This window comes from Anopheles gambiae, chromosome 2 (assembly GCF_943734735.2).
Source record: "Anopheles gambiae chromosome 2, idAnoGambNW_F1_1, whole genome shotgun sequence".
In the NCBI taxonomy this organism is placed as follows: domain Eukaryota; kingdom Metazoa; phylum Arthropoda; class Insecta; order Diptera; family Culicidae; genus Anopheles; species Anopheles gambiae.
The window spans coordinates 72,761,483-72,779,710 of record NC_064601.1 but is presented as its reverse complement, the minus strand read 5'-3'; the positions used below and the strand labels follow the sequence as shown (position 1 = coordinate 72,779,710).

Here is an 18,228-nt window from a genome sequence, read left to right as displayed (position 1 = left end):
AAATTAGGCCGATCTCGTAGTACAGTCGTCAACACGTACGACTTAACAATATGCCCGTTATGGGTTCAAGCCCCAAATGGAGCGGGCCGCCATACGTAGCACTGACTATTTTGTTATAGAAACTAATAAGTCACTGAAACTCAAGCCCATTAGTGGTACAGGCAGGCCTTGACCGATAACGGTTGTTGGGCCAAAGAAGAAGAAGAGATAATCAAAGCATTTACTGATCTTCTTTCATAACATACAAACTTTTTTCTTCTTCTTCTTTGGCACAACAACCGCTGTCGGTCAAGGCCTGTACCCACTAGTGAAATGAGCTTGGCTTTCAGTCACTTATTGTTACCATAACAGGATAGTCAGTCCTACTTATGGGGGCACGGTCTATTCTGGACTTGAACCCATGACGGGTATGTAGTTACGTCGTACGAGTTGCCAGGCTAACTATTTTACTCAAGGATTAATTCTTATTTGTTGTCTTTCCATTCATTTATTAAAAAATCCATTTTATTTCCCAATAGTTATATGATTATGCTTATTATAATTCTAACATATATTTACACCAAAAACATCACAGAAAAAAGTTCATCTCACAGTTCGATTGCTATCATCTTATTTAGGTATTTTTGTAGGCTTGTCCCAATTCATATAAAAGTTCACAGCACCATTGTTACTATTTATAGCTTATTAATTCAATTAAAATAGAATTCATTTATCTTTTATGCTTGAATCTAGCTGTTTGTTTGTTTGGTGTTTTTTATGCCAGCATGGGACGTTGCATTTCTCAATTTTGTTTTTATATATTCATTAATTGTTATTGCATCGATAAGGGGCCATCCATAAATTACGTAACGCTGAAATTGGGATTTTTCGACCCCCTCCCCCCCTATCGTAACAAAACCTAAAGTTGGAGGAGACCCCCCTTCCAAAATTACGTAACGCATGATCGAACACCCCCCCCCCCCTTAATTTGGTTTTGCGTCAAGAAATACAAAAAAATATGGGTTTATATTGTTTTATTTGATTGCTTTTATAAAGTATGCAGAGTTGTTTTAATTAATGTTTAATTAAAATTAATGTTTAATTAATGAAAGGAAAGTTAGATAAAAAATTTATAATTAAAGAAACGCATAATATATATATGTTGAGCATTTTTAGACATCTTGCCAGATTGGCTTCAATTGTTCAGTAATTTTTATGATGGGAACACTATTAGTTTCGATTACATTGGCATCTTCTTCATTCCATATGACATCTTCATTATGTATGTGTATTACTTCTTTAAACCTATCATCATTCTTTTGTTCTGAAGTAAGGTTTTTTCCCTTCTCCTTGGCTAGCATGCATTCTCAAATGCTCGTTTAGCAAAACATGTGATGCAAAATATATTTCACATTTTTTACAAATTCGGTTTTGTATAATCTTTTGGACAGAAGGGCAATATAAATCGTATGGCTGCTCCCTAAACGAAAGCAGCGATTTTGGAAGTATTTTAGCAATGCTCATGGAATTTCGAAGAAAAAGTGAAACATATCACCCGCTGTCAAATAAATTGGGGTTAACAGCTTTTAGTCCATCATCTGTTTGTTCGATGCGAATCGGTGCAGAAAAGAATTGCTCCGGCATTACATTAAAATAGCTACTTCTAGGTTCACTGCAGCATTTACGATTCGCACATTTGACAATTTGTAAAAAATACTGCGAAGAGCGTACATGGCTAGCAAACCATTTAGAATCCCAACAAAGAATTGAATCCGTTGATATCTCAGAGACAGCAGGATCAACGTATTCGCATACCACGGGGAATCCATCGAACATCAGATCATTCACATTCACACTTCTGCAAGCGTTTCTCCTGCATACCAGAAGTTTTTCTTTTCAAGTTCTACATCGGCAGTTTGCAATTTATCGTTCAGATGTGATCCATAATGATCATGTGGTAAAACTAGACCAGCTAGTTCCCGAGATAATGGTGCCATCCTTCTTTCTACGCGGTTAAAGGCACTTCTGCCTGGTACATTGGTCGCTAGAAATAGGGCATCTAGTTTATATTTAAGGAAGTTTCGACTTGCCACGTCGATTACTTTTCGGTATCGTGGATTTTCATCTGGCCCTCCGTCCACAGTCACTACATGTACTGGTTTTACGTTGCCTTGATAGTGCATTACGTATTACGTTACGTAACAGAATGTGAACCCCCCCTCTCCCCTATGTAACAAACCGTAACGCTACAGGGAACCCCCTCCCCCCCTTTGAGCGTTACGTAATTTATGGACGCCCCCTAAGTTCACGTCCGTGGGAAGATACTTGTTGAAAAAGCCGCAAAACATTCACTTTATCACAAAAACTAATTTTTTGATTTTTTCTTCCTTCTCCACTCCAGTTGCAATTCTTTAAAAACACCGGGCAAAACAAAATTTACAACGCCTCATGAATCCGTTGTTTATAGAAGGTAACTACTATAACCTTATTTAAACTATTCTTCACTTCCTCAAAGTGAACTTCCGTCGACAGCTTTTCCTCGAATTTACGAAATTCTTCTTCTGATGATATTTTTGTTCCAGATCCTGAATCTGCGTTTGCAGCCGGTGCGCTTGAGGTCGGAGATGATGGGACGACGATATTATCTATAAAATAATCCAGTTGGCATTTTACTGTTCCAATTGCATTTGTCAGCTTCCAAATTTTTTTTGTCGTGCTCCTGCATTCCTAATTGTATTTCATTCATCATTCCTAACACCTTGTCAATTTTTCCATTGAGTGAAGCCAGTATTATCTCTGGATTTTCGCTAACCTGGTTTTCCATCGCCCGGTCTCGTAGTACAGTCGTCAACTCGTACGACTTAACAACATGCCCGTCATGGGTTCAATCCCCAAATAGACCGCGCCGCCATACGTAGGACTGACTATCCTGCTATGGGGGGGAATCAATTAGTCACTGAAAGCCAAAGCCCACAAGTGGGTACAGGCAGGCCTTGACCGACATCGGTTGTTGAGCCAAAGAAGAAGAAGAAGAAGGTTTTCCATCGCTGATATGGCTATGGTTTAAAAATTAGTTGTTTTAAAATTCATTCGGCCACAAAGTCATTCTATCATTTTATTTACCTTTTTTTCACTCTTTTCTAGCTCCAAGCTCCAAGGCGTGCGAGAATAATTTTTTGCTCCAATCAGTCCAAAAAACGAAGACCAAATAAAATTTTCCATCGTCTTGAAACCCATACGTGCCAACCGTTCTAAGAATTTTTCGTTGACAATTGCGTGTGCTCGCGATGGGGCACAGCGGCACATGTGCACAGAAAGAAAGTATAGGGCGGGGGGGGGGAGAAGGGGGGCGAGGGAGAAGAATGCAAAAGCACACGGGGCAAAATGAGATCCGCAAACCACACACACTCACACAACCACTCACGCGCTCACGCTGGGACACTCACGATGCTTGAAATAAAATGTTAACAAGCATCGATTTCAAGCATGCATGTCGCGCGACATTTTGCCAAGCGGGCATACAACTCAATTCCTCGAACGCCGTCGAATTTGTCCAGCATACGTGTGCTGTTGGTGTGGAAATCGTATCTATACGACTGAATTCATCGAACGCGTTCGAACTGGTGTTCGATCTGTGTTCTGTTGGTGTGTAAATCGTACCTACACAACTGAATTCATCCAACGCGTTCGAACTAGTGTTCGATATGTGTTCTGTTGGTGTGTAAATCGTACCTACACAACTGAATTCATCGAACGCTTTCGAACTGGTGTTCAATCTGTGTTCTGTTGGTGTATAAATCGTACCTACACAACTGAATTCATCGAACGCGTTCGAACTGGTGTTCGATCTGTGTTCTGTTGGTGTATAAATCGTACCTACACAACTAAATTCATCGAACGCGTTCGAACTGGTGTTCGATCTGTGTTCTGTTGGTGTATAAATCGTACCTACACAACTGAATTCATCGAACGCGTTCGAACTGGTGTTCGATCTGTGTTCTGTTGGTGTATAAATCGTACCTACACAACTGAATTCATCGAACGCGTTCGAACTGGTGTTCGATCTGTGTTCTGTTGGTGTATAAATCGTACCTACACAACTGAATTCATCGAACGCGTTCGAACTGGTGTTCGATCTGTGTTCTGTTGGTGTATAAATCGTACCTACACAACTGAATTCAATCGAACGCGTTCGAACTGGTGTTCGATCTGTGTTCTGTTGGTGTATAAATCGTACCTACACAACTGAATTCAATCGAACGCGTTCGAACTGGTGTTCGATCTGTGTTCTGTTGTTATGGAAATTATACCTATACAATTCAATAGATCGAGCCCGTTCAAACGGATTAGTCATTGTTCGCGAATGAACTGAACTGAATTGATTGCGCTCATCATGTTGATCCATATTTAAGTAGTTTTTTTAAATAGAATCCTTAAGTGTGTATAAGGCATGGGGTACAATATATGCAGGAGACATTTTTGCTCGTATTAGTTTTTTACATGCTAGTTTTTGGTCGGTTTTGCGATGGATTGTGTTGACCAGACAGCCGAGTGTTTAATGTTTTTAAATGATTGGTTTCAACCGCAGAATGAGTACTTCTTTGGCTACAGTATGCGTGTATGGTGGGTAAATGAAAAAGATAACGAGCGTTCTTTGTGAATAAAAACCTCATGAAACAAAGAACGAAAGAATCGTCGTTCGCGTTCGGTTCTTTTTGGTGAGCGAACTAGTTCGTTCGCGTTCGGTGAAAAGAATCGTTTTGCCCATGCCTAACCCAAACCCAAAACCACGCAGAGCAACTTGCTGCTAAAATGAAATACACAGAACGCTGCGCTTAACTATCACCGAAAACCCGTTACACAACACAAGCATACAACACACCCAAACAAAAATTTAAAGGCCCTGAAACACAATATCAATACAGCGGCTCGAAGCCGGTTAAATTAGCAGGAAAAATTGACTAACATCAAGCAAGCAACAGTGCTCCAGTGGGTCGAGGCTTCATTCGAGAAACGATTCCATCGATATCGATGTGTGCGCTTTTTAATTTGGCTTGGATGAAACGTGTCTGTGCTTGTCTGGGGGCCCCTTTACTTGTTTTGCAGATGTGTGCCGAAAACAGACAGCTGTTTTCACGCGAAAAATGGTATTCACATCTCAAGCCTGAGATCGTGGAGCGTGCCTGCTTTTAACGCAAAACCTTAAATTTTCACGCGGGGCCCTACTCAACTTTTGTGGTCAACTGACAAATAGGGGAAATCGGGAAGGGAAAGTAATATGTCCAAAAAGGATCTGGGCCATGTTAATATTAAAATGATGTTTTATCACTATTTACATACAACTTTTTGCGTGAAGACAAGATAAAAAACCGTTACAGCTATGCTGAAACTAAAACTCAAAGGTGGTTTACGGGGCCCCAACTATTATGTGGACTCTTCGATGAAGGCGCCCCATCGGTAAGGGTCCCCGTCGGTAAGGAGGCCCCGTCAATAAGGGGCCCCGTCAATAAGGGATCCCGTCCATTTGGTATCTTGGAGTGGATGGTCGGTGCACGAGCTCACCAAAAAACGCGGAGACAATTGCTGCTAACATCCAATGCACAGAACACAGAACAGAACGCTGCGTTTAACCACAAAGAAAACCTGTTTCAACAGCCACAAGCACACATCATACACAGACAAAAATTTAAAGGCCTCTAAACAAAATTTCAATACTTATTTAGAAATTAGCAGGAAAAATTGACACCAAGCTCGCGTCGCTTTAAAAAGCCTAGGAAGGTCGTTTGGTCAACGGTGCTTCAGTGGGTTGAGGTTTCATTCGAGAAATGGTTAAATCGATGTCATTGTGTGCGCTCTTGGCTGGGATGAACCGTCCTGTTCTTGTATATGGGGTCCCTGTTACCGTTTTGCGATTGTGTGCCGAAAGCAGACTGCTGTTTCACACGAAAAATAGTATTCACATTCCTGGCCTGGGATAGTGGATTGTGTGTGTCTTTTAATGCAAAAACTAAAATTTTCATTCTTGGCCCTAATCGAACACATGAAGTTTGTAACCGAAGAGAAGGGGAAATGGGAAAGGTTTCAGTTATAAGGAAGGGGGGAATGGTATAAAAATACTCAAGGAACCTATGGACCATGTTCATTTATACATGGTTTTTATCGACTATTTCAATTTTTGCGAATACAACAAGAGCAAAAACCGTTACAGCTGCATCTACATACAGCCATACACAGCCATAATACGAAGAACAATCTCCATTGTCTCGGCCATTTGGGGCCCCGTTGATGATCCTGTCGATTGAGGAGCCCCTTCCATTCGGTGTTGTCAACCCAATATACCCCCATTTTCCCCCCGGGGGTTATGTTTACAATCAAATTTACTATAACTTCCAGACCTATCGGAAGCATATTTATTTTATTTAACAGAAGCATTTTACTATCAGAGGGGGCCTTCACGATTCTAGTTAGTTTTTTGTATGTAATTTGACAGTTGGAGGCTGAAATCATGTAAACAATCCATACAAAACCACACAAAAAAATAAGCCTGCGATTTTCAGTCGAGAAAATTTTAGCCTAAAAGCTAGAATTAGATTCGAGTACCTGCTCGAAAACACGGTGTTGTTTACATTTATCCCAAGATGCATTAAAGATATCAGGAGATGGAATGTGGAATCAAAGTGTATGTAGTCCAGGTGGTCTCATAGCATTTTTTCATAACCAATTTTGAACATCACTTTTTGGCAGAACGGGTGAAAACTTTTTCTCAAACAAGCTTTCAGGAGGCTTGACGAATACTCAAAACACTCTTAAAATATTCATTCAGAAGCAGAAGCGATAAAAATCAGCCTTCTAAATTCATACACCTTGGGATAAGCCCACCTGTATATTATACTCCCTCCCCGCTGCGCAAAGCGACGCAAGAAATCATGGAGTTCTGAGAATTTCATCATGCCATCTTTTTCCCTCCTACGGCAAATTTGTCAAGCAGCTCGTCGAGCTACCCGTCTCTGGCTCCGCCTCGTACCCCTCGCCTGAGCGCGCTGTCGAAGGTTTGAATGTGTTGGTGCGTCAGACGGCCAATCGCTGTCAGCCGTCGTCCGTGCTTTTTCCCACCATAGCGCTATCTCTTTCTCGCGTGTGGTCAATGCTCATGAGTTGCTGTGGCGCTTAAAAAACCGTTTATACACATTGCGGCGATGAAGTTGCATTTTTACAAATCAAACCAAAAAAGCGCAATAAGTTCAGTTGCTGCAATGTAAAAATGACTAAGGAATCGCTAGCTAAAGCTTGAGGGTTTGCTGTGCAACGCGCAGAACCCTGATTCGCATTAACACATTCAGCCCGGCGCTGATTTTCATCAACTTTTCATTCCGCCGGTATCTAGAACGCAAGCTGATTATGATACCGGCATCCTGGAAAGTTCACTGGCAGTCCCTGGGGCCTGCCATCGAACTGAACATGTTAAGCATTAAGCATAACTTTGTTACCCTAAGCTTTTGCTTTCAAATGCTGTAGATTACACATATATGCTGAGCCGTCTGCGCATGGGTGTGAGTGTGCGTGTGTGTGCAACACTTTCGGCAAATGTGTTTTCTTCCGGAATGTTATGATCCATCGGTCAAAGAAAGGAAGGAGTTCTTGAAAGGCGGAAAGACGAATTGAGGCCCCTGTCAATGGTAACTGATGACCGGGAGCAGGGGGTACTGGCACACAGCTGTTGGAAGATTGAACGGTATACTTAAATTGCCGGCGGATGGGGGGGAGGGGGGTGGCCATAGGACCCCTACGATCATTGGTCACAGGCCCTAAAATTGTTGTCGCCATGGGGGGAGGGAGAGGTGCAAATGGTTCTCCAGCCACGGGGCCCCAACGACCATCTTTCCGGGGCCCTTGTCGCTAATACTCTGTCCAATTGTACACATACGACATACTACAGCCTAGAGATCATCGGAGACCGCCTAGTCCGCCTACCGTTAGGTCCGCCGCTGGTTCATGACGGTGTTTTTTTTATCGTGGAGGTGCATCCTTCCCCCTGCCTGCAGCGTATGCATCGAGCAGGAGACAGTGTGGCAGAATGCAAGTTACCCGCTGGATAGGAGCGGTCGCGCGGCAACGCCATCATTCCGCACATCTGCATGCCCGTCGTGGGTTCTAACCGCGTATGATCCGTCCGCCGTAGCAAGAGGTGACTATCCGGCTACGTGGTACTCAAGTCCTGAAAAGGCCGGCATGATCGCGTTGGCTAGTACGCCAATAATAATAATAATAATAATAAAAAGAACTTATCGTAGCAGTCCACACCCGGGTAAGAGTTTGTCTTGACTTTGTTGCTGCCGGGCTACCGCTGTGACGCGACAAATGCACGGAATGCACTCGACCAAAACATGAACCTACCGATCCGAACCCATTCCAAGGCAGTGCCGGTCGCACGGCGTCATGATACCGACTCAAAACCAACAAGCCACCAGATGCTGGACGGACAGGTGCAGCACCATACGTGCACCGTAATAAACAAATCCAGAATCCTCTTTTGTATGGATTCAATTCAAAATGTTGTTTCCACTTGCGTCCGCTAGCTGAATTAGAAACAAATGTGCAATATATCACACGCACGTTTGCTTAGATCACGTGTTTTTTTAATACCCCCAACAGCAGAGCCGATCGCAAAGATGCCAATGCCAATTGTTGTGTTGTCTCTCAGGTAGCGAGATCGAAAATGCGTGGTATTTTGTAGCCGCAGCGGATGAAAATCTACGCATCAGAATCAAATAGTTTTGGGGTTTCCAAACGCACGCGCACACACACAAACACACAAATACGCGCTCGCAAACTCACACACACACACACACACACACACACACACACACACACACACACACACACGCGCGCACACTTGCATAAACGCGCGCACGCCAGCACGCACCCACGAAAGCGCGCTCGCGAGCACGCACCCCCGAAGTCGCGCAAGCACGCATTCCCCCCCCTCCACTAGACCATCCCCCCCCTCCACGCATGATCGATTACGGCTACCTTATCGGTAGAACGGTTGGTTCAGCTTTCTTGTAGCATCCTCATCCCTAGCGCCGGGCGGGGTGGGGGATCGCGACATGATAGAGTGAACGGCCACTTTCCCCGCGCTGTGTGTGTGTGTGTGTGTGTGACGAGACCCAAAAATTCGAGACATATTTCGACACATTAAAAAAAAAATTATAGCCACTATACATTGTGCTGCATGATGCTTAGAAGGTCGTTGAAGCATCAAACATGTTCAAATAAAAAAATATTAGATTAGTGTTAGACGTTCTCCTACGCTTGTTTTAAATAGGCTTCTTCACCCTCAACTGGCAGGGGCATCGAATGGTCTCATCAGCAGCGGCACGAAATAAAATAATCTATCAATACACCGATAACACTTTGAATCCCAATCCAGCTTCTCCCACAGCGTCTCAAGGTCACACACAAATTAATAAATACTAACACCCACCAATAGCAATACACAACCGCAATGCATATATGAGTATCAACGCATACACCGCAACAGCCAATCAGCGGGCGGCGGAAGGCACGGGCAGAAGCGCAAGTAAGGCAGGGGCAGGGCGAGGGAGGGAGAAGAAGCGGACGAAAAAATGGGCGCCAATTTTTTTAAATTTTTTGACCGTTTTTTTTGATCCGCCGCCATAAATAGTTCGTCCATTTCGCCAGCAGATGGCGCTAAACTTGCTCGACCCAGCGCAGGAATCGCTGAAGTCCAGCGCGGGGATCGGGCCAAAATCTGCGCTGGAAACTGCTCGAATTTGCGCAGCGGGTCAGATAGCTGCTCGAAAACTGGTATACAATGCAAACAGCCCGCTGCGCTAATTCGAGCAGTTTCCTGTGCAGGAAACCCGCTGCGCAAATTCGAGCAGTTTCCAGCGCAGAAAATGCACCAAAATCTGCGCTGGCCAGCGCAGATTTTGGCCCGATCCCCGCGCTGGACTTCAGCGATTCCTGCGCTGGGTCGAGCAAGTTTAGCGCCATCTGCTGGCGAAATGGACGAACTATTTATGGCGGCGGATCAAAAAAAACGGTCAAAAAATTTAAAAAAATTGGCGCCCATTTTTTCGTCCGCTTCTTCTCCCTCCCTCGCCATACCCCTGCCTTACTTGCGCTTCTGCCCGTGCCTTCCGCCGCCCGCTGATTGGCTGTTGCGGTGTATGCGTTGATACTCATATGTGCATTGCGGTTGTGTATTGCTATTGGTGGGTGTTAGTATTTATTAATTTGTGTGTGACCTTGAGACGCTGTGGGAGAAGCTGGATTGGGATTCAAAGTGTTATCGGTGTATTGATAGTTTATTTTATTTCGTGCCGCTGCTGATGAGACCATTCGATGCCCCTGCCAGTTGAGGGTGAAGAAGCCTATTTAAAACAAGCGTAGGAGAACGTCTAACACTAATCTAATATTTTTTTATTTGAACATGTTTGATGCTTCAACGACCTTCTAAGCATCATGCAGCACAATGTATAGTGGCTATAATTTTTTTTTTAATGTGTCGAAATATGTCTCGAATTTTTGGGTCTCGTCACACACACACACACACACAGCGCAGGGAAAGTGGCCGTTCACTCTATCATGTCGCGATCCCCCACCCCGCCCGGCGCTAGGGATGAGGATGCTACAAGAAAGCTGAACCAACCGTTCTACCGATAAGGTAGCCGTAATCGATCATGCGTGGAGGGGGGGGATGGTCTAGTGGAGGGGGGGGGAATGCGTGCTTGCGCGACTTCGGGGGTGCGTGCTCGCGATCGCGCTTTCTTGGGTGCGTGCTGGCGTGCGCGCTTTCATGCTCGCGGGCGCGCGTACGTGCGTGTGTGTGTGCGTGCGTGCGTGCTGGCGTGCGCGCGTTCATGCATGTGTGTGTGTGTGTGTGTGTGTGTGTGTGTGTGTGTGTGTGTGTGTGTGTGTGTGTGTGTGTGTGTGTGTGTGTGTGTGTGTGTGTGTGTGTTTGCGAGCGCGTATTTGTGTGTTTGTGTGTGTGCGCGTGCGTTTGGAAACCCCAAAACTATTTGATTCTGATGCGTAGATTTTCATCCGCTGCGGCTACAAAATACCACGCATTTTCGATCTCGCTACCTGAGAGACAACACAACAATTGGCATTGGCATCTTTGCGATCGGCTCTGCTGTTGGGGGTATTAAAAAAACACGTGATCTAAGCAAACGTGCGTGTGATATATTACACATTTGTTTCTAATTCAGCTAGCGGACGCAAGTGGAAACAACATTTTGAATTGAATCCATACAAAAGAGGATTCTGGATTTGTTTATTACGGTGCACGTATGGTGCTGCACCTGTCCGTCCAGCATCTGGTGGCTTGTTGGTTTTGAGTCGGTATCATGACGCCGTGCGACCGGCACTGCCTTGGAATGGGTTCGGATCGGTAGGTTCATGTTTTGGTCGAGTGCATTCCGTGCATTTGTCGCGTCACAGCGGTAGCCCGGCAGCAACAAAGTCAAGACAAACTCTTACCCGGGTGTGGACTGCTACGATAAGTTCTTTTTATTATTATTATTATTATTATTGGCGTACTAGCCAACGCAATCATGCCGGCCTTTTCAGGACTTGAGTACCACGTAGCCGGATAGTCACCTCTTGCTACGGCGGACGGATCATACGCGGATAGAACCCACGACGGGCATGCAGATGTGCGGAATGATGGCGTTGCCGCGCGACCGCTCCTATCCAGCGGGTAACTTGCATTCTGCCACACTGTCTCCTGCTCGATGCATACGCTGCAGGCAGGGGGAAGGATGCACCTCCACGATAAAAAAAAAACACCGTCATGAACCAGCGGCGGACCTAACGGTAGGCGGACTAGGCGGTCTCCGATGATCTCTAGGCTGTAGTATGTCGTATGTGTACAATTGGACAGAGTATTAGCGACAAGGGCCCCGGAAAGATGGTCGTTGGAGCCCCGTGGCTGGAGAACCATTTGCACCTCTCCCTCCCCCCATGGCGACAACAATTTTAGGGCCTGTGACCAATGATCGTAGGGGTCCTATGGCCACCCCCCTCCCCCCCATCCGCCGGCAATTTAAGTATACCGTTCAATCTTCCAACAGCTGTGTGCCAGTACCCCCTGCTCCCGGTCATCAGTTACCATTGACAGGGGCCTCAATTCGTCTTTCCGCCTTTCAAGAACTCCTTCCTTTCTTTGACCGATGGATCATAACATTCCGGAAGAAAACACATTTGCCGAAAGTGTTGCACACACACGCACACTCACACCCATGCGCAGACGGCTCAGCATATATGTGTAATCTACAGCATTTGAAAGCAAAAGCTTAGGGTAACAAAGTTATGCTTAATGCTTAACATGTTCAGTTCGATGGCAGGCCCCAGGGACTGCCAGTGAACTTACCAGGATGCCGGTATCATAATCAGCTTGCGTTCTAGATACCGGCGGAATGAAAAGTTGATGAAAATCAGCGCCGGGCTGAATGTGTAAATGCGAATTAGGGTTCTGCGCGTTGCACAGCAAACCCTCAAGCTTTAGCTAGCGATTCCTTAGTCATTTTTACATTGCAGCAATTGAACTTATTGCGCTTTTTTGGTTTGATTTGTAAAAATGCAACTTCATCGCCGCAATGTGTATAAACGGTTTTTTAAGCGGCACAGCAACTCATGAGCATTGACCACACGCGAGAAAGAGATAGCGCTATGGTGGGGAAAAGCACGGACGACGGCTGACAGCGATTGGCCGTCTGACGCACCAACACATTCAAACCTTCGACAGCGCGCTCAGGCGAGGGGTACGAGGCGGAGCCAGAGCCGGGTAGCTCGACGAGCTGCTTGACAAATTTGCCGTAGGAGGGAAAAAGATGGCATGATGAAATTCTCAGAACTCCATGATTTCTTGCGTCGCTTTGCGCAGCGGGAATGTACCAAAATCTGCGCTAGCCAGCGCAGATTTTGGCCCGATCCCCGCGAAGGACTTCAGCTATTCCTGCGCAGGCCTGCGCAGGGTTAGCGCCATCTGTTGGGGAAATGGACGAACTATTTATGGCGGCGGAGCAAAAAAACGGTCAAAAAATTTAAAATTATTGGCGCCCATTTTTTCGTCCGCTTCTTCTCCCTCCCTCACCCTTCCCTGCCTTACTTGCGCTTCAGACCGTGCCTTCCGCCGCCAGCTGATTGGCTGTTGCGGTGTATGCGTTGATACTCATATGTGCATTGCGGTTGTGTATTGTTATTGGTGGGTGTTAGCATTTATTAATTTGTCTGTGACCTTGAGACGCTGTGGGAGAAGCTGGATTGGGATTTGAACTGTTATCAGTGTATTGATGGTTTATCTTATTTCGGAGCCGGTGACTAATCCCTTGCTACGGCGGACGGTTCATACGCGATTAGAAGCCACGACGGGCATGCAAATGTGCGGAATGATGGCAGTGCCGCGGGCCCACTCCTATCCAGTGTGCAACTTGCATACTGCCACACTGTCTCCTGCCCGGTGCATACGCAGCAGGCAGAGGGAAGGATGCACCTCCACAGTAAAAAAAAAAAAACACCGTCATGAACCAGCGGTGGATCTAACGGTAGGCGGACTAGGCGGTCACCGAAGGTCTCTAGTCTGTAGTATGCCGTATGTCTACAATTGGACAGAGTATTAGCGATAAGGGCCCCCCGGAAAGATGGTCGTTGGGGCTCCGTGGCACCTCCCCTCCCCCCATGGCGACTACAATTTTAGGGCCTGTGACCGATGATCGTAGGGGTCCCATGGGTACCCCCCCTCCTTCCCCCCAATCTGCCGGCAATTTAAGTATACTGTTCCATCTCCCAACGGCTGTGTGCCAGTACCCCCTGCTCCCGATCATCAGCTACCATTTACAGGGGCCTCAATTCGTCTTTCCGCCTTTTATGAACACCTTCTTTTCTTTGACCGATGAATCATAACATTCCGGAAGAAAACACATTTGGCAACAGTTGTGCACACACGCACGCTCATACCCTTGCTCAGACGCCGCAGCATATATGTGTAATCTACAGCATACGAAAGCAAAAGATTAAGGTAACAAAATTATGCTTAATGCTTAACACGTTCAGCACGATGACATGCCCCAGGGACTGCTAGTGAACTTTCCAGTATGCCGGTTTCACAATCAGCTTGCGTTCTAGATGCTGGTGGAAAGAAAAGTTGATGAAAATCAGCGCCAGGCTGACCGTGTAAATGCGAATTAAGGTTCTGCGCGTTTCACAGCAAACCCTCCAGCTTGAGCTAGCGTTTCCTTGGTCATTTTTACATTGCAGCAATTGAACTTATTGCGCTTTTTTGGTTTGATTTGTGAAAAAGGGAAAAAGCACAGACGACGGCTGACAGCGATTGGCCGTCTGACGCACCAACACATCCAAACCTTCGACAGCGCGCTCAGGCGAGGGGTATGAGGCGGAGCCAGGGACGGGTAGCTCGACGAGCTGCTCGACAAATTTGCCGTTGGAGAGAAAAGGAAGGCATGATGAAATTCTCAGAACTCCATGATTTCTTCCGTCGCTTTGCGCAGCGGGAGCTGACAGGCTGAAATTTCAGCATACGAATATCAAACGGAAAGGGACCCAGAAGCAGAAAACATTTGCCTTTTTAACATGTGCAATATTTTTACCTTAGTTGGAAGCGCAGAACGCTGCGATACATGCCCACATCTCAAAACAATATCATTTCATCATCGTTGGCCCAAAGCGTTGGATCAAATGCATTGAACGTTAAGCGAGCGGTATGTATACAACTTTTGTGCATGTTAAAAAGAATCATGTAAACCTCGAATTTTACTGATTTGAACTTAACGTTGAACTTATAAAAGGCACAAAATCGCAAGGCAGAAGAATTAACAGAAGGCTGAAGGTGTTGTCAGTACAACGATCCGTAAACGAAGAATCTATATTTTTGACATTCGGATTATCGCACAGTTGTCGCGGTGATGGTCATATTCCGATCCGGCACTATGGTCTAATTAGGGGTCAAATCTCCAGGGTACTACAATCAGAAAATTAAATTTTTAAATGGTTTTAATATAATTTTAGCAATGGAAAACACAAAAAAAAACAGTCCGGAACTGTGCAAAACAGGTACTTATTTATAAAAGTAGCTAGATATCTCACTATACTGTATTTACATATTCGGTCCAACAGCCACACGTTTATTATTTTTGTATAAGTGATATGTATACATTTATATATTTTTTAAGGATATCGAGCAAAGCCGTGCCGTGATAGAGGCAGTAAGTAAGCGTCCATCCTTATGGAATAAAAAGTTGGACAGCTATAAAAATCGAAACGTCCAAAATGATGGGTGGACGGCTATAGGTAGTGAGGTAGGGCTTCCAAATGCTGAAGCTAAAGCAGTGTGGAAAAACCTCCTCAACTCCTTTAGGACGTACAGGAGTAAAGTGAAAAAGTCAAAGCATAGTGGAGCAGGTAAATTGATGATAAATTAAGGATTAAAAGACATATTATTTATATTATTTATATTTTCTTTTTCTTTTAGGCGCATCGGAGGTGTACGTGCCAAGATGGTTTGCCTATGAAGCCATGGCGTTCGTCGAGGACACGATGGAGGATGCGAACCATCAGGATACCGTATGTATAATATATGTTTGGTTTAAGTATATGTATGTTTAATTTAGTATTAATGTTTATTGGTTAATGTTTAATGTTCAATATTAACTTTAATTAATTGCTTTTAATACTTTAAAATTAGATTTTTTTATAAGATTATAAACTATAAGAATATTGAGGTGATCCCGCGGCATTTCCGCGTAGGACGTTTACGCCAAGTAGAAGAAGAAGCCGGTCTCGTAGTTCAGTCGTCAACTCGTACGACATAAACAACATGCCCGTCATGGGTTCAATCCCCAAATAGACCGTGCCGCCATACGTACGATTGACTATCCTGCTATGGGGGGGATTCAATTAGTCACTGAAAGCCAAGCCCGCAAGTGGGTACAGGCAGGCCTTGACCGACAACGGTTGTTAAGCCAAAGAAGAAGAAAGAAGAAGAAGAAGAAACTTAGAATTAATTTAGCACCTAATTAATGTGAAACAGTTGAGCAAATGATTATAGCAGTAAAAGCTTTTCCGAATAGCTGATAGAGAGCTTAATTGAAATGATGAACGTATAAAGGATCAGGTTTCGTACGGCCAGAGCCTTCTATATGCAAAATGAATATCCTGGTATGGATAAATCAAAAAAGATTTAATAATCGAGTCCAATAGAGGTAGATCGGAACTAACAGAGGTCTAATATACTAATAATTTACTAATTTTAATTTATAGTTTATCATTTATTCGTTTTAAATACAGTGAGGTGGTGGAAAGAGCACATGCTCTAGTTTAGGCTATGACATAAAATAAACTTTGATAACTCCTGTACGCAAGAACGTTACTGATGACTCAAATTATAGGTTACATATATAAAACAAGTTAAACGAAAACCACATATCATATAATTATCCAGGTTTTTAAATTGTCAGGGATGAATATAATTATAAACCATTACCACGACAATCGTACTATATAGTTCGTATAACAAAAATCAATATATATGTATTGCTAAAACATAACTTGCTCAAAGATAATATCACAAACGTTATATGCGGGACGACGCGCATCTAAAGGGTCGATGCCATAGCAACACGAAGCTGTTCTGGTTCAAACGCGTAAGTGAATGGTAAATGGAATCAAATCCGAAAAATGGGTGCAGCGAGTTTGGCTAGAACTACCCTGCCACTACTACATACCATTTGTAGTAATGCAACGAGCAATTAAAGTTATCTAAGGCCGCTAATATACGACTTGCGTTTTCGCGCCCGCGGAAAAGCGTATAACAATCCAGCCATAGAAATGAAATGTCATTCGAACGCGCTACCGCGATAACGCAGAGATGCTCATGCTGTATTTGTGGCCTAACATGCAGCGCAACAGAAATACTGGTGAGAAACAGTGACACGCGGAGTGGAGACCTAATCGCCGTTGATTCTTGAATACTGTAAGTTGTCCTACATAATCACTAAAAGCGAGTAGTAGTTTTGAAACAAACCATTTTAAAAGAACTCAAGTTTTTTCGATATTTAACCCCTTCAGATAGAAAACGCAACATGACCAGTATCTGATGAAGAAGGGAAACAAAGAAAAACAAATTCATTTCTTTCCAAGACCAAATGGGGATAATTATCTGTTTTGTTTCTTGTTTTATTATCTTAAACGATTGTTGTTCACGAAGTCCTTGGCCATGTGAATACGTATATCTCTCAGTGTATTAGAAGGCCGGGATGAAAAATACTCTAAAGGAGCCAACGTGTCATTACTCCTCCAATCACCTGCCACAAGCCTCCCGTCAACAACTCTATCAAATGCCGTTGCAGGAGCATACAAAGTTCTTGACGATCTTTTGCAGAGAAAATTATGCAAATAAATTGTAGTTAGTACAACTTCAGTAGCTTTTTCTGGTTGAAGTTGAATTGGGGTTTGGTATATCCAGAACCGAGCACACGCAATGGCTTCGGCTCCGGAATATTCAACTGTTTGTTCTCGAATTTTTGATATAATCGAGTGTTTTTAAAAATTCCACCGTCAGAAATGCCTCCTTTGCCTCCAGCATCAGAACACAGGAAATTGTAGTTAGCATCAACTACAACCATTAACACAATGCTATTAAAACCCTTGTAATTAAAATATTCAGAGCCGCCGTGATTGGGTTTTCGAATACGGACATGTTTGCCGTCGATGGCACCAATTGCATGTGGAAAGTTCCAGCGTCGTTCAAATTGCTCAGAAATATCGAGCCATTCATGTCGTGAACACGGCGTCTGTAATTAAAAAGGAAGAAAACTTGTCTTAAATATCATCAAATAATCAATATATTCTTTTCATATTGTAGTGGTATTGTAATATTCATAGGTGAAAAGTTATGTTTTTCTAACAGAACTATTCAATCCTTTTTTTCGATTTTTTTCAGATAACTGTTCCACAGCCTCCAGCCCCACTTCCAGCCCCACTTCCAGCCCCACTTCCAGCCCCACTTCCAACCTCACTCCCATCCCCACTACAATTTCAATCTTCCCCGGAAGATGATTATTTCCTGGTCGGAATGGATGATGTTGAAATCATCCATTTCGATCATGAATATGAGCCTTCCATCCCTGTCCCTGGTCCCTCCTCATCACTCCCTGGTCCCTCCTCATCACTCCCTGGTCCCTTCTCATCACTTCCTGGTCCCTC

General features: G+C 44.2%; 1 protein-coding gene and 1 long non-coding RNA gene across 2 annotated transcripts in view; one reads left to right on the top strand and one right to left on the bottom strand.

Moving 5' to 3' along the window:
• Positions 1 to 18,228, bottom strand: part of LOC133391060 (uncharacterized) — a 162,647-nt gene that overhangs the window by 44,345 nt on the left and 100,074 nt on the right. The window lies entirely within an intron of this gene.
• On the top strand, positions 2,287 to 3,217 carry LOC133391063 (uncharacterized). Its single transcript, XR_009764539.1, has 3 exons — positions 2,287 to 2,449; positions 2,562 to 2,794; positions 3,016 to 3,217. It is a non-coding gene; the product is annotated as an uncharacterized LOC133391063 (long non-coding RNA).